This window comes from Prionailurus viverrinus, unplaced genomic scaffold (genome assembly GCF_022837055.1).
Source record: "Prionailurus viverrinus isolate Anna unplaced genomic scaffold, UM_Priviv_1.0 scaffold_40, whole genome shotgun sequence".
Taxonomy (NCBI): Eukaryota; Metazoa; Chordata; class Mammalia; order Carnivora; family Felidae; genus Prionailurus; species Prionailurus viverrinus.
This window is the reverse complement of record NW_025927608.1, coordinates 3,528,222-3,541,828: the sequence shown is the minus strand read 5'-3', so window position 1 is coordinate 3,541,828 and position 13,607 is coordinate 3,528,222. Positions and strand designations below refer to the sequence as shown.

General features: G+C 59.5%; 1 non-coding gene across 1 annotated transcript; it reads right to left on the bottom strand.

The window, feature by feature from the left end:
- Positions 1 to 478: 478 nt before the first annotated feature.
- Positions 479 to 563, bottom strand: TRNAR-CCG (transfer RNA arginine (anticodon CCG)). Its single transcript has one exon. It is a non-coding gene; the product is annotated as a tRNA-Arg (tRNA).
- Positions 564 to 13,607: the final 13,044 nt, after the last annotated feature.

Genomic DNA, 13,607 nt, shown 5'->3' with positions numbered 1-13,607 from the left:
ATTAAGTGTGAGGTCCTCTGTACTCTTTTCTTGTTGTTTTTCCCCCCCTTAAATTTCTTTATCATGTAAAGGAAGTCCCTGTCTATTCCTAGCAAAATTCTGGCAGGCTGGGCCCAGATCATCCAGTCCGCAGTTACCAGAATTAGAAGCTGTTAGTATTTCATTCTAGGAAAGGAAGCTGGACAGGGCTGGTGATGTCCTTGCAGAAGGGAGCTGAGTCTTGTCGGTGACACAATACACTGAATAACTGCCCCATGCGGGCACCTGGCTAAGCGCCAGGCGGGTAGAGGAATGAACCCGAGTGGCCGCCCTCAGGGCACGTGGTGTGGACACGTGTGCACAATGCCATGTGAAAAGCGAGGCGTTTTCATGTTTATTTATTTTTGAGAGAGACAGAGCGTGAGCCGGGGCGGCGGGGCAGAGAGAGAGGGAGACACAGAATCGGAAGCAGGTTCCAGGCTCCGAGCTGTCAGCCCAGAGCCCGACGCGGGGCTTGAACCCACGAACAGCGAGATCATGACCTGAGCCGGAGTCAGACGCTCAACCGACTGAGCCACCCAGGCACCCCCAAAAAAGGTATTTTAAAAGATGTATGTAGATAGAGTTCTATGGAACTCACTCCTGCCTGGTGGCATTTGGGAAGGCTTCAAGCAGATGGGGTATTTGACCTTGGTCTCGAGGGGTAGACATGGTCGGTATTTTCTAGATTAGATACAGAAAGAGCAAGTGAGGAAGCCCTGGGGCGGGGGGACACAGAGGAACCCCACTTGGTTCCTTTGGGCATTCCATACTCTCCTGCTTCCTGCCTTCCCTTCCTTCCTTCCTTCCTTCCTTCCTTCCTTCCTTCCTTCAAGTTAGTTAACATACAGTATAGTATTGGTCTCAGGAATAGACCCCAGTGATTCATCACTCACATACAACACCCGGGGCCCATCCCAACAGGTGGCCTCCTTAATGCCCATCCCCCATCCAGCCCATTCCCCCCACCCAACACCCCTCCAGCAGCCCTCAGTTTGCTCTCTGCCTTTAAGAGTCTCTTGTGGTTTGCCTCCCTCTCTGTTTTTATCTTAGTTTTCCTCCTTTCTGCTCTAATTTATTAACAGTCTCCAGTGTGAGTCTGGTTCTGAAGGGGTGGTTGCTGCTCTTGAAATCAAATCCTGAGTGCCAGAGAGGGGCGCGGACATGACGGTTCGCCTAGGCAAGCGGGAGACCTGGGACAGCCGGCGGTGTTGTTCAACCTGCGTTTATCAAATTTTAACACCGTGCTCCTGTGATTGAGCTCCGTTGAAAGAATCAAGCATCGCAGGGAAATCGAGGCGTGCCGTCCATCCGTTCCTGAGACTGGTCCTTGCTAGCCCCCACGTCCCCCGAGGCAAATACCGGGATGAATTTGGGTGTCATCCCCAGGGACGTGGATGCACACTTTCACTGCGGAGTTACGTGTTCGTACATGCCCTGCACGCAGTGTTGCAGACTCCCGAGCCGTGTACACGGAGCAGTGTTACCAATATAGGTGGACTCGCTTCTCTTCGCCTGCCCTCCCGCTTCCTTCTCTCTTCTCTGCCTTCTACTGGCTTGATAACGCTTCCTGCTTCTGTTTTTCTTCTTTTCAGTTGCTTTCGATTTGGGGACTACAGATAATGCTTCTGTTCATTTAATGGCTACTCTCCGTTTTTAAAATTGCATGTTTAACTACACTTAAAACAAACAAGCCATATTTCCACTCTCCTCCTCCCAGTCATGGATACGGGATTTGTGTATTTAGATTCCTGTTGAACACCTGCTACTTTTTGCTATTATTATTTACAATTCTGGTTTGACTTTTAAAAATAAGAAACAGCAGATATTTCAAGTAGGTGTTTAAGCAAACTCACCAACACGTGTTATCTGTGTTTTCACCGTGGTTTCCTCGATGGCATGCTTTCTACTTGTGTGTTTGAATATGCGCTCTAATGGCTTTCTAGTGAAAGTCTGTGTGGGGTTGTGTCAGTCTTTAAACGTTTAAAAATGTCTTTGCTTTCATTAAAAAAAAAAAGGCACCTGGGGTCTCGGTCGGGTGAGCGACCAGCTTCAGCTCAGGTCATGATCTCACAGTTTGTGGGTTCGAGCCCTGCGTCGGGCTCTGGTGCTGACGGCTCGGAGCCTGGAGCCTGCGTCGGATTCCGTGTCTTCCTCTCTCTCTGCCCCTCCCCTGCTCACCCTCTGTCTCTGTCTCAGAAATAAGCAAACATTAAAAAAAAAAAGTCTTTGCTTTGCCTTTTCTCCTAAAGAATACTATGGCGAAGAATAACATTTTAAGCAGATAACAGGTTCTCTTCTAGCCCCGTTGTCGCTGATGACAAGTCAGGGGTCCGTCGGAATGTCAGGCCGACTTCCCACTTGGGACTTGGGGAGCCCCCCCCCTCCAGCCGTCCTGGCTCCGTTCCTGGGCGACAGAAGTCAGGGCCTTCACTTTCTGACTGTACATCTAACATCTTGTTGTTTCCACGTCGCTTTCTTTTCCTCTGCATTCCAGAAGCGGTTCCCGAGTCGGGGCTGGGCGGGGGGGGGGGGGGGGGGGGGCGGGGGTTGGGAATGGGGGCCGGTGAGAGCAGGGCTGGCGCGGGAGCCACGTGCAGAAGAATCTGGGATTCCTTTCTCCTTGTTCTGCGTGTAATGAAGGGTTTTAAGCGAGGCAGAGACACGGTCTGAGTTGCATGTCGGAAAGGTCTCGGACCTGCCTCCCTCTGTCGGGCAGAGCACTCCCGGTGTTCGTTACTCAAATGCCAACCTAAATGGGTTCTGGAAAGGCCACATAAAAATTGCATCTGTGAGAACTGTCAAATGCAATCCTGCTCTTATCTGCAGCGACAGCTGAAATTGGGGAGCGGGAATCCCGGCCAGAGAGGCTGGTGCGGGCTCTGGGGCCGGGGTGGGGGGCTAGGCGGATAGCTGTTTATCCGCCTAGCAACTGGGGTGAGTTACAGGGTACCCCGATCAGGCAACTGCCCCACCCCCACTGACGGTTTCCGTTGCCCCAGGGACACGGTCCAGATGCCTTGCCCAGCCTCAAGGCCCTGCTCACTCTCCCTCTGGTGCCCACGACAGCCCCCGATATACGTGTGTTACCACGGATCCGCTGGCTCCCGCCCCAGCGGCAGAGAGTGGGGACCGGAGGGACTTCCCAGCCCCAGGCTTCCAGCCGGCAGCGGTTTTGCCTCGAGGGGACACTTGGCAAAGTCTGCAAAAAGTTTTGATGCCACAACGGGGGCGGGGGGTGGCTACTGCCATCGGGAGGGTGGACCAGGGAGGCTGCTGAGTGTCCTCGTCCCAGGACAGACAGGACGGCCCCACAGCAAAGAATCGTCCGCCTCCAGAGGTTAGCCGTGCCCGGGTGGAGAGGGCCTGTGCTCCCTGCGCAGGGAGGACGAGGAACAGAGCGACCTCTGCCTCTGAGCGCCACTGACCGCAAAAGGCGTGTCAGGTGGGGACGGTTAATGCCATTTTCTTTTTTTTTTTTTTAACTGTGATGTTTGTTTATTTTTGAGGAGAGAGAGAGAGAGAGAGACAGAGCATGAGCGGGGGAGGGGCAAAGAGAGAGGGAGTCACAGAATCTGAAGCAGCTCCAGGCTCCGAGCTGTCAGCACAGAGCCCGACGTGGGGCTCGAACTCATGGACCACAAGATCGTGACCTGAGCCGAAGCCGGTCGCACAACCGACTGAACCACCCAGGCGACCCTGCCGCCATTTTCATTAGACGTGGTTATTGGGTCTTAGACAGTCAGGAAGTCACTTTGAAGGAGACCTTCGTCATTCAGAGGACCCTCAGCGGCCCGTCTTACGCAGAAATTGGAGTCGCGAGGAAGGTGGGGGCAGGCAAGAGGCAGAACTTCCCCTGCACCCCCCCCCCCCAACAGCAGGCCCTCTGATGGGGGCTCACAAGAAGGTGGTCTACTTTGAGAACTGACCTCGGGGATCAGGAGTCGCGGGGCAGGAGAGAGCAATAGGGAGACTCAGATCGGAATGTGCCGGGACCTTCCGTGAAGCCGGACGGAAGGCGCTGCCCAGTTTTGCACCAGATATAGAAGGGGGGTGCTGAACCTCTGGCTCCCGCCCCAGCGGCCGGGGCTGCCCCGAGGGGTGTCAGTGCCCCCCCCCCACCTGCACCCCGGGGAGAGAGCGCCCGGTGGGCTTCTGCAGGCAGCTCGGGCTCCCGGGGGCCAGGAGCAGGGGGTCCGTGGCGGAGCCCAGACCAGGCGCCCTCGGGTCACACTTGTGCAAACACGTTGTTCTGCCGGGGGGGGGGGGGGGGGGGGCGGGTCGAGTGGGAGGGAAGTCACTCGAGGTGGCGGATACGGTGCAGTCCTCATGCTGCTCACGCACAGAGTCCCACCGCCACTCCGGCCACCGTCTCGTCCAGACCGCCTGCGGGAGGACCGGCAGAGTGAGCCCCGTCCCTGCCGCCGCTGGTCCTGAGGCAGCAGTGGACCGTGTCTCTCGCCTCCCGTCCCGATCTCCCGCCCCTCGGTCCTGCACTGGCCTTGTCCAGGCTGCCTGCGGGCTGACGCGGACCTGTACCCCCGCGGGGTCTGAGCCCTCATCTCCTCACCTTTGTAGGCGGCTGGCTGCTGCTTGGCCCCTTGACCACTGTTCCTGGGTGGAACCCCCCCCCCCAGCCCCGGGCACCTCCGAGGGTCCCCGACGGCCTGGGCATGGTCCTCTCAGTCCCCGCCGTGTGGCTGGGGCACAGGAGTGTTCTGACACAACACGTAGAGACAAGGGTCCCTGCCGGCCGGTCCACGGGCACGACGTGGTCCAGGTAGATGTGGCTGCCCGTCCAGGGGACCCTGGCTGCGTTCCTGGCACAAGAATCCCCTTCCCTGCTGGGAGTCGCAGCCGATGACCCAGCAGGACGGAGCGCGACGGACTCAGGAAGCACGCACTTTGTAACAACGTCACTGGGGACGGGGTGAGGTCGGCCCTCGGGTGGGCCAGTGTCGGCGGTCTGTGGCACTGTCCTCGCCCCCCGCCCCCGTTCTTTCTGATCTCTGGTCTCCCCGTCTTGCTCTCTCTGGACCCCCGGACAATGGGCCACACCCGTTGCCACCTCCCAGAAGTGGGTGTCCACCCCTCCTCCCCTGTGCCCAGCTGAGCAGCGGGCATGGCACACAGGCTCAGACCCCGTCTGCGGGAGTCCACACACAGAGTCACCCAGGTGGACAGCCACAGTCCCTTTGGAGGGGCCCCGGGAGGAACGTCCGTCTCCCCTGTGACACGTGACCCTCGCCGCTCTGGGGGAGCCCCGTCACCGGGGAGCCCGTCCGTCCAGGCCAGCAGAGGACAAGGCCACCGAGCGCCCCAAGGATGCCGGTGCCTCCGTCCGAGGCCTCGGCAGGCGTGTGATTGCCGTCTGCGCCTTCCCGGGGAGGGCATCGCGTGGGGGGCCCCTGGCCTCCTACCGCGTGTCCTTCTGACCCCAGGACCCTCCCTGGCTGTGCTCCCGACGGCTCTCGCACCCCCACATTTCCCGGAGGCCGTGGAGCCGAAGCTTCGAGGGATCTCCCGGCCGTGCGGTTGCCGGCTCTGGCTCCACACGGACGTAGCTGGGCAGCGAGCCCTGCCTCGTGGGAACGGGACTGCATGTCGCCACGTTGCAGCCTCTGTTCTCTGTGCCCCCTTTCCCGGCGTGAGCCCCGCGCCCTCAGGATCCTCACCGTTTGTTCCCCCGGCTCCCGCTGGCACGTTCAGGTCCTGGACGCTCTGAGCGAGCACACGGTTTCTTCCCGGAGCGTGGAGCCCCTTTGCCTGCTCTGGCCGTGCTCAGGCCTGGGTCTTGGTCTGGAGGCCGGGAGGGGGGCGGGGGCAGAGCTCCACGAAGCAGTCGGCGTCTCCGGGCTTTCGTGCCGGTGGTCGGCCGCCCACGGTCTGCAGGCCCGGTCTGGCTCTCCCTCCGTTTTTGTAGGTCGACTTTTATCGGAACAGGTCTCCGCTCACTTGCGTCTGTGTTTCCTGAAGCCACGACAGCTGGATAGTTGTGACAGAGGCGCTCCAGCTCCCCGAGCCCGGAACGTCTGCCATCCGGGCCTTTTCAGAAGAACTTGCCGACTCCTGCCTCTTCCGGCGGCCGAGGGGGAAAGCAGCCCGGGGTCGGCCCAGCATCACCAAGCGGGGGTATTGGGTGGCAAGGCGTGGGGCGTCGGGGGCAGAGGACCACCCCGGCACGGCTGTTTCAGGTCCTCGGACAAGTCACCGAGCCTCCGGAACCCCCCGTTTGCTCATTTATAAAACTGGGAGTTCCAGTTCATTCCCTCCCTGCTTTACAAGGTCGTTGAAAGACCAGAGAAGACAGTGGAGAGAAAAATCGCCTGGGAAACCGCGCGGTGCCGTGAAAACGGGAAGCGTCCGTGTCTGCTCCACGCCGTGGCGCCGGGCAGGGAGGCCGCGGGGGAGGGTCCCCGGCCGGCCCCAGTCCTGTGTGAACGTCGTGTGGAGTCCTGGGTGCCCACGTCACCCCACGGAGGCCTGGCCTGGGCAGCCTTGTCTGCGGACCCTCCCCCGAGGGTCCGGGGCACCCGCTCCGGGGCCGGCCGTGGCCGCACCTGCTCCTCCTGGCTCCCGCCAGAAATCGTTTCAGACACCCCCAGTGTCTGTGACACGGGTGCAGAGGGGGCTTTGGGCTTCAGACAGTGGCTGGGAGCGGCGGGAGAACAGGGCGTCTGCAGACAGGGGCCGTTTGAGGCTCTGAGGGGGACTGACAGCAAAATCGTTTGAGGGGAGAAAATGGAAGTGACCCAGGAGGGGAACTTCCAAGATGCCTGTGTTTCATCGAGCGAAAGGAGGTTGTGCCGAGAAGCTAGAGCAGCATGAGACATGAGGGGAAACTCAGGAAGATCAGTATCTGGAAGCCGGAAACCCTGGGTCTACTTCTGGGACTGTCATTCCTTTGCTGTGTGGCTTTGGAGAAGTCACTTGGCCTCTCTGGGCTGCAGCGTTTCTCACCCTTAGCATGGAGGTGGTGGGAATTCCTGCCGCCCAGGTTTGTCATGAGCTTAGATCTTTCCGGGGAGGGGGAGGGAGGGTCCGCGGCTCCGCTGGGGTTACATTCTGCCCTTGTGCCTCCTGTTGGCCTCTGCACTTACACTGTCCTCCCGCCTCCGTTCGCACTTGGCGTCGGACAGCCTTGTTTGGATGCGCGGCTTCTCTGGACGCCGTGACTGCGTTCTCCCGAAGCCTGTAACTTGCGCGACCGCGGACACAGCTAGATGCCCCTGATGCTGGCAGCCGGCTTCCGGCCCCGCGATGCGTCCTGTGGCGAGGACGGGTCAGGAGCTACAGCCTGCCGCGCAGAAAGAGGCTCTTCTCGGGAAGCAAAGGGTTATTGGTTCACGCGGGGGAGGCACCGCTTGGGAGCGTCCCGTCTCCTCCAAGGTTTTTGGATGGTCGATGCCAGATCTTGTCGCCAAAAGATGTCCTCACAAGTTTCTATAGATAAAGCCATTATAGGAAATCGATGTTTTCCTGCAGCTTCCATTATAACTCAGCCACCACGCCCGGATGCAGCCGGTGCAGCCAGAGACAGCGTGGGGCCGGGGCAGGGGGGGACCTGTCCTGTGGGGGGCTGCTCTGTGTGGGGGGGGCTGCTCTGTGGGGGGCCTGGCCTGTGTGTGTGTGTGGGAACTTCCCTGGGGGGGGACTTCCCTGGGGGGTACTGCCCTGGGGGGGGGCCTGGCCTGTGCAGGGGGGGGGGGACTTCCCTGGGTGGGGGGGGACTTCCCTGTGGGGGGCTGCCCTGTTGCACAGTCAGCAGCACTGCTCAGAGCTCATGGCAGTGGGCCCGCCCACCATCGGCTTGCTGCACGATTATTTCCGTCTCTGAGCCTCAGTTTCCCCATCAGTAAACCCAAGCCGTTGGAATAGATGGAATTCATACCGTTAACTCCACTGAACATTCCGCCAAATAAAAGCACTTTCCATGCTTTCCTCAGCCACCTGTTTTATCAGAGTGAACGTCTCCAGTTGGCCTGGGGCTTGCTGACCGCTACGTATTATGGGGGAAGGGGTGTTCCAGAAGGTGGGTGGGGGGCCGGGGTCCTCGTCCCGCAGCAGGCAAACAACCGGCCTGTGACTTTGGATTTTAGTCGTTTTGCTGCTCTCCACTGGATGAGCCACGGCTTCCCGAGAAACCGGTGCCCCTCAGCTACCCTGGGGACAGCAGCTCGGTAGCTGGCGACATTGTAGGTGGCCTTGGGTGAGAGCCACTCTGGATTTGTCCTTTTCACCGTACCCCGTGCATCTCACACGCGTCCGCCACCTGCCCGTTCAACGAATCCGTGTTTAACATTAACTTAGCCCATAAACCCAGGAGGCTTACGTATTTCCTTCCAGAAACAAACAAACCAGAAAGACACTATTGTGTTTCTCGCCCGCGATTCCGATGCTTAGAATGGTTACGTGTTTCCGATGCCCCCTTTTGCATCGTCCCCGCGACTTTATAAACAGGACGCTGGCATCGCGGCCCCACAGCCACCGAGGCAGAGTGGCCGAGGACGCATCCCGTTCCTGACTGCGAAAGGGCGCCGTTCTGTCCGTCAGAAGGGAGCACGGCGCCCTGTGCTGGCGGTGCACAAGGTGGCGCGTCTTCCACGTGGCCAGAGCGCGTGCAGGGGCACGGGGACGTGGCCGGCCACGGAGCACCACCACCACGAGGACAGCCGGCGCTCCAGACAAGTCTTCACTGCCGCGCTCGCGTGGAACTTGGTTCTGTTCACGTAAGAAGTTCCGCCACCAACTCCGCTCGACGGGAAGTGCTTGTATTTGGGACCACGAATTGGGACCACGAATGACGCCTCGTGATTCACATAGGTCCCAGGTCCCGGTTGTGAGGAGCACATAAGTGCCGTGTCCCCACAGAGGCGCATGCAAGGTGACGGTACCCGGGCTGCGGGACGGCTGAGGCCGTGGCAGCTGTCAGCACAGCTCGGAAGCCACGATGTGCAAGAGATTCGATCCAAGTTATGATTTCCTGAGTCTGTCATGATACGTTTCCACGGACGCGCCCTGCCTTTTTCATGCAGGATGTGTTGACAGGAACGCGGTACCCAAGGTGTTTCATGTGAGTCTTCCTGACCCCTGACCTTGACCGCTGACCCTGAACATCCTCTGTGTATTTGTCTCGGGTGTGAGCCTGAGTGCGGCTGGTTGTTCACAAGTGTCGAAGACAAAGGCATGCGTAGGCCTCCGGGGCTGACGGTTTGTGTCATCACTTAACGCGTGCAGGGAGAAACAATCTCAGAGAGGTTGGGTAACTCTCCTGGGGCCACACGGCCAGCAGAGGCCGGGCGGGACTAAGGACAGCATACTAATGGCTCCCCGCTCTGGCAGGTGAGTATGTTTCCTTCCCGGTCAGGGGCGGCTAGTGTGAGCCACGACCAGAGGTAAATCCTTCCTCGGGCGAAGCTGGGCAGCAAATAGAAATACGGCGTGCGAGTCGAGAGCCCTTTCCTGGGCTGCTCACGGCTCTGAATTTCGTCGTTTGAATCCTTTTGTCCTTCTTAGCAATTTTGAGACTCCGTGGACGGCGATAGCTGGAGACCCCGGGAAGCTGGAGACCCCGGTGGTAGCTGGAGACGGGAAAGCCAGTCCTGGTGTGGCCGCGCTCGGGGCTCTGTGGGTCAGCCGTTAGCGTGGGGTGCGGGCCACGTGGGCCGTGGAACCCCCTGGAGGACTGGCATTTCCAAGCAAACCACCGAGAAGCTTTGATCGGTCCTTTCAGAGGCCTTACTGATTGGAGTTCTCACCTCAGCGGTGGACCCAGGACCGGGTTTGAAGAGGGGAGGCTGCCATCCGGGTAGCGAACCCCCGTGTGGCCCCAGCTGAGCTGTGCTGAAGGCGTGTTCACCGAGCAGGGCCGTGCCCTGGACGCGGGAGGGCCTGGGAACGGGCGTCACGCACGTGGTGCCCTTCCTCGCGGGACCTTCGAGGTCTGGCTGGGGCGAGGAGGGATGTGCGAGTCTCGGGCAGGGCCCGTCGTGCGCCCGCCAGGGGCGAGGACGCCCTACTGTGACCTTGTCGGGCCTGCTGACGGTCTGACCGTTCCGGGACTGGACGCATCACGCCGCTCTGGCTTCGTGTCACTGAACGTTCGGGGCGTGTCCCTGGGATGGGCGAGAATTGTTCGTGCTGTGCCGCAGCCAACCACCGAACAGGGCAGCCAGCTCCGGCCCGCCCCACCGGGGCCTGCCAGGGCCGGATCGGGTCTGCCTTTCCCCGGGTGGGCGCATGCCAGGGTCTTGGTGTGTGCCCTCCTTGAACGTGAATTGCTGGTGGGGGCGGAACGCAAGGGCCGAGCAAGATGGCCAGGCAGCGGTGCCTCCTTCTCCCCTTTGAGCAAACTTGCAGCCTTTCAACAACCTTTTCCCGTGAGCCGGCCGCGTGCGGCGTCCGCGGGTGCCCTGTGACCCCCAAGCCACCTCTACGTGTGCGCACGCCTTTGATCTTGCTGGCCGCACGCCCCGCACACGGTGACTGTCCCTCAACCCTGCTGCATGGACGGGGAGTGCAGGGAGGTGAGCGGCCCTCGAGACCCGTGGCGCGGTGGGCACGGGCACGCGCGGTGGAGGGAGAGGACAGAAGGCTGCGGTGACAGGCGCACCGGAGACGCGCCAGAGAGCGAGGGACTTTGCGCCGAGTTTGGATGGGACGTGGTTTGGAGCAGGGGCCGGGGACGGTAAGGCAGGGGACAAGACTGAGGGTGGCGGGTCCTGGCAGGACGGGAGGCACAGCGTGGCCTCCCGGGACTGGTCATGTTTGTGCTCATCGACACTGAGGACCTACTGTGTGCCTGTGAGTGCCCGTAGGGGCGCTGTGGGTGCAGGGGTGAGCGAGACCCCGTCAGCCTAGGTGGGTTGGGGGAATTAGGGGAAGGACCCTACCCCGTGTGGGACGCACTGGGGGCTTCGTGCGGGGTGAGGGCGCCAGCAAATCCACGGGGAAATGCAGAACTTTCCAGCAAGTGTAAGAAGGTTCAGTCACAGATTTCAGCAGGGAGCCCGAGATCGTAGATGGACTTTTCGGGGTCGGGTGTCAGGACCGGGACTCAGCAGAGAAACCACGTTGGTTCCTCACACGGCCCCGGAATATCCGGGGAGGTGTCAGGAGGGGCCCGGCTCGGGGAAAGGTGTGACAGGTTCAGGCGGAACAGAGGGGGTGGGGGCAGGAAGCACAGGGTAACGTGGGAAGCCAAGAGTTGCGGTTTGGCCGGAATGGAGACAGGGACACCCGCAGACGGGCAGGCTGCTACCGGGGCCCCGACTGCGGGCCGGGGTCTGCCCATGGCAGGGCCAGCAGGGGGAGCCACGACGCCCTTCCAGCAGGTCAGTGCCTCGGTCGGACCCCGTGTCTTTGCTAATAAAGCCGTAAATGTAGCTTCTAACCAGGCACCGAGTCATCAGTCATCGAGGAGCCTGCAGACTGCCGGCCTCGGGCCACTTGGTATTAGCAGTTTCCTGGTCACATTTGTCATGGTGATTTGGGGATGCGTTTACTTAACTAGTTTCCTGCCTACGGTGGAGGGATTCTTTCAGTCACCAGCCAGAATCGATAGCAGGGCTGGGAAACCTTTGCACGGGGGGCCTGGTTGTAGAAAATTGTGTGAAGGATTTGGATAAAGTCTCCAGTCGTTGGGGCCGCAAACAGGGACAAGGCAGACCAGGCTTTCCCTCCGTGCGGCTGCGGGGTCTAACGTCGAGCATGTCGGGGCCTGAGGAAAAGCAGTCCTCCCACCAAGGTCAAGAGACATAAAACACACATTTGAATTACAGGTCTGTGTGTGAGGCTATGGGGCCGGGAGACAGCTCTGGGGATGTAATAAACGGGGGTAGGTCTGCCGAGCAGGAAGCTCCTGAATTCTGTGCCTTTGCTTCGCCTCGAGGCAAGGTCATACTTGTCAAGGAAATTTTATGGGGGGAAAAAAGAAAACCTGGCGACTTTTATTTTCTGCTCCTTACCTCCCAACCCCTATGCAGAGGTATTTTCTCTGTTGGGATGGTAACATATCGGATTCCTTTTGTCGTTCTTATTTTTATTTTATTTTTAGTTCGGTCCCTTGTGTGCTCCTCCTCCTCTCTCCAGCTGCTCTCCGGGGTGGGGGGTGCTATCCTATACTCTCCCCCCCCCTCCCCCCGTCTCCGTCCTCTGTCCACAAGCAAAAACAGCTCCCGCCCTCCACGGCCCCTCTCCCCCCGCAGTTCGCCTCTCCACGCCTCTCCACGTACCTGCCGAGTCCCATGGTTCAGGTTGTGCAGATTGCTGCGATAATCCTCAAATCCGTTTTCTAGGTGTGCAGGATGGTTTAGCGTTGACCTGGCTGCGTTTCAAGGACACACAAAACACTTCCGTGCTGTTCTGCCATCTCGGCCCCTCCCCCCTTATTTTATTTTTAGAATTTTACACATGTAAAAACATTCTTTCAAATGTTTTATTATCCAAACTTGAGGTAGAGGAGAGACAGAGTGCTAGCTGGGGAGGGGCAGAGAGAGAGGGAGAGACAGAATCCGAAGCAGGTTCCAGGCTCCGAGCCGTCGGCACAGAGCCCGACGCGGGGCTCAAACTCCCGAACCGTGAGATCACGGCCTGAGCCGAGTCGGACGCTCAACCGACTGAGCCCCCCAGGTGCCCCTTGAACTGCACACATTTTTTAAAACAAAGTTTTGCTTTAGAAGGAGAGAGAGAGTCAGGGCGGAGCAGAGGGAGAGAGAGAGAGAATCTCAAGCAGGCTCCATGATCAGTGTGGAGCCCAACGCGGGACTCGATCCCATGACCCTGGGGTCATGACCTGAGCCGAAATCAAGCCTCGGAAGCTCCATCCACTGAGCCGCCCGGCACCCCTTTTCTGTAGTTTTAAAATACAGCGTCTGATAAACTGTATCTCAGACATCGCACTCACTTTATTTCAGTGGCTGAAGGACAGGCCGGGGAGGCGAATGCACCATGCTTTACACACTCCTTCCCTTTGCCCCGAGACTGTCCTGCCACAGATACAGCTGCCATGGGCATCGTCCCGGACGGCTTTAGGGAAATGTCTCTCGTAGCTTCCCACCCTGACTTTTTATAAATCGGTCTGGAAATCCTCAGTTGAGCCCAGAACTTGGCAACTGGGATCAAAATTTCCAGCATCTGGTGAGTTTCTCACCTGACGCATCTGGGAAGGAGGGGCCTCATTTGTGACGGGGACAGACGTCGCCGTGGCCAAAAATCCGGGCCTGGCAGGGTCAGCTGCTGGTGGTTGGGAGTTCCCGGCGTGCCAGCTCGGTGACTGCCCCCAGGGGCTGCCTGTCTCATCTCACAGGACAGAGTCATTCGCTGGCCGTGGCCGTCTCTCCCGTGGGGTCAGCTCCGCGGAGCCGCAGAGACACGGCCAAACACTTGTGAAGTTTGATTTTCAAGGCAGATATGGGGGAGGGGACACAGACCCATCACGGAAATAACTCGAGACACTGGAGGAAGGTAGGATACAAAATGGGAAACGTGAGGGCACCTGGGTGGCTCAGTCGGTCGAGCGTCCGACTTTGGCTCAGGTCATGATCTCGCGGTCTGTGAATTCGAGCCCCGCGTCGGGCTCTGGGCTGGCG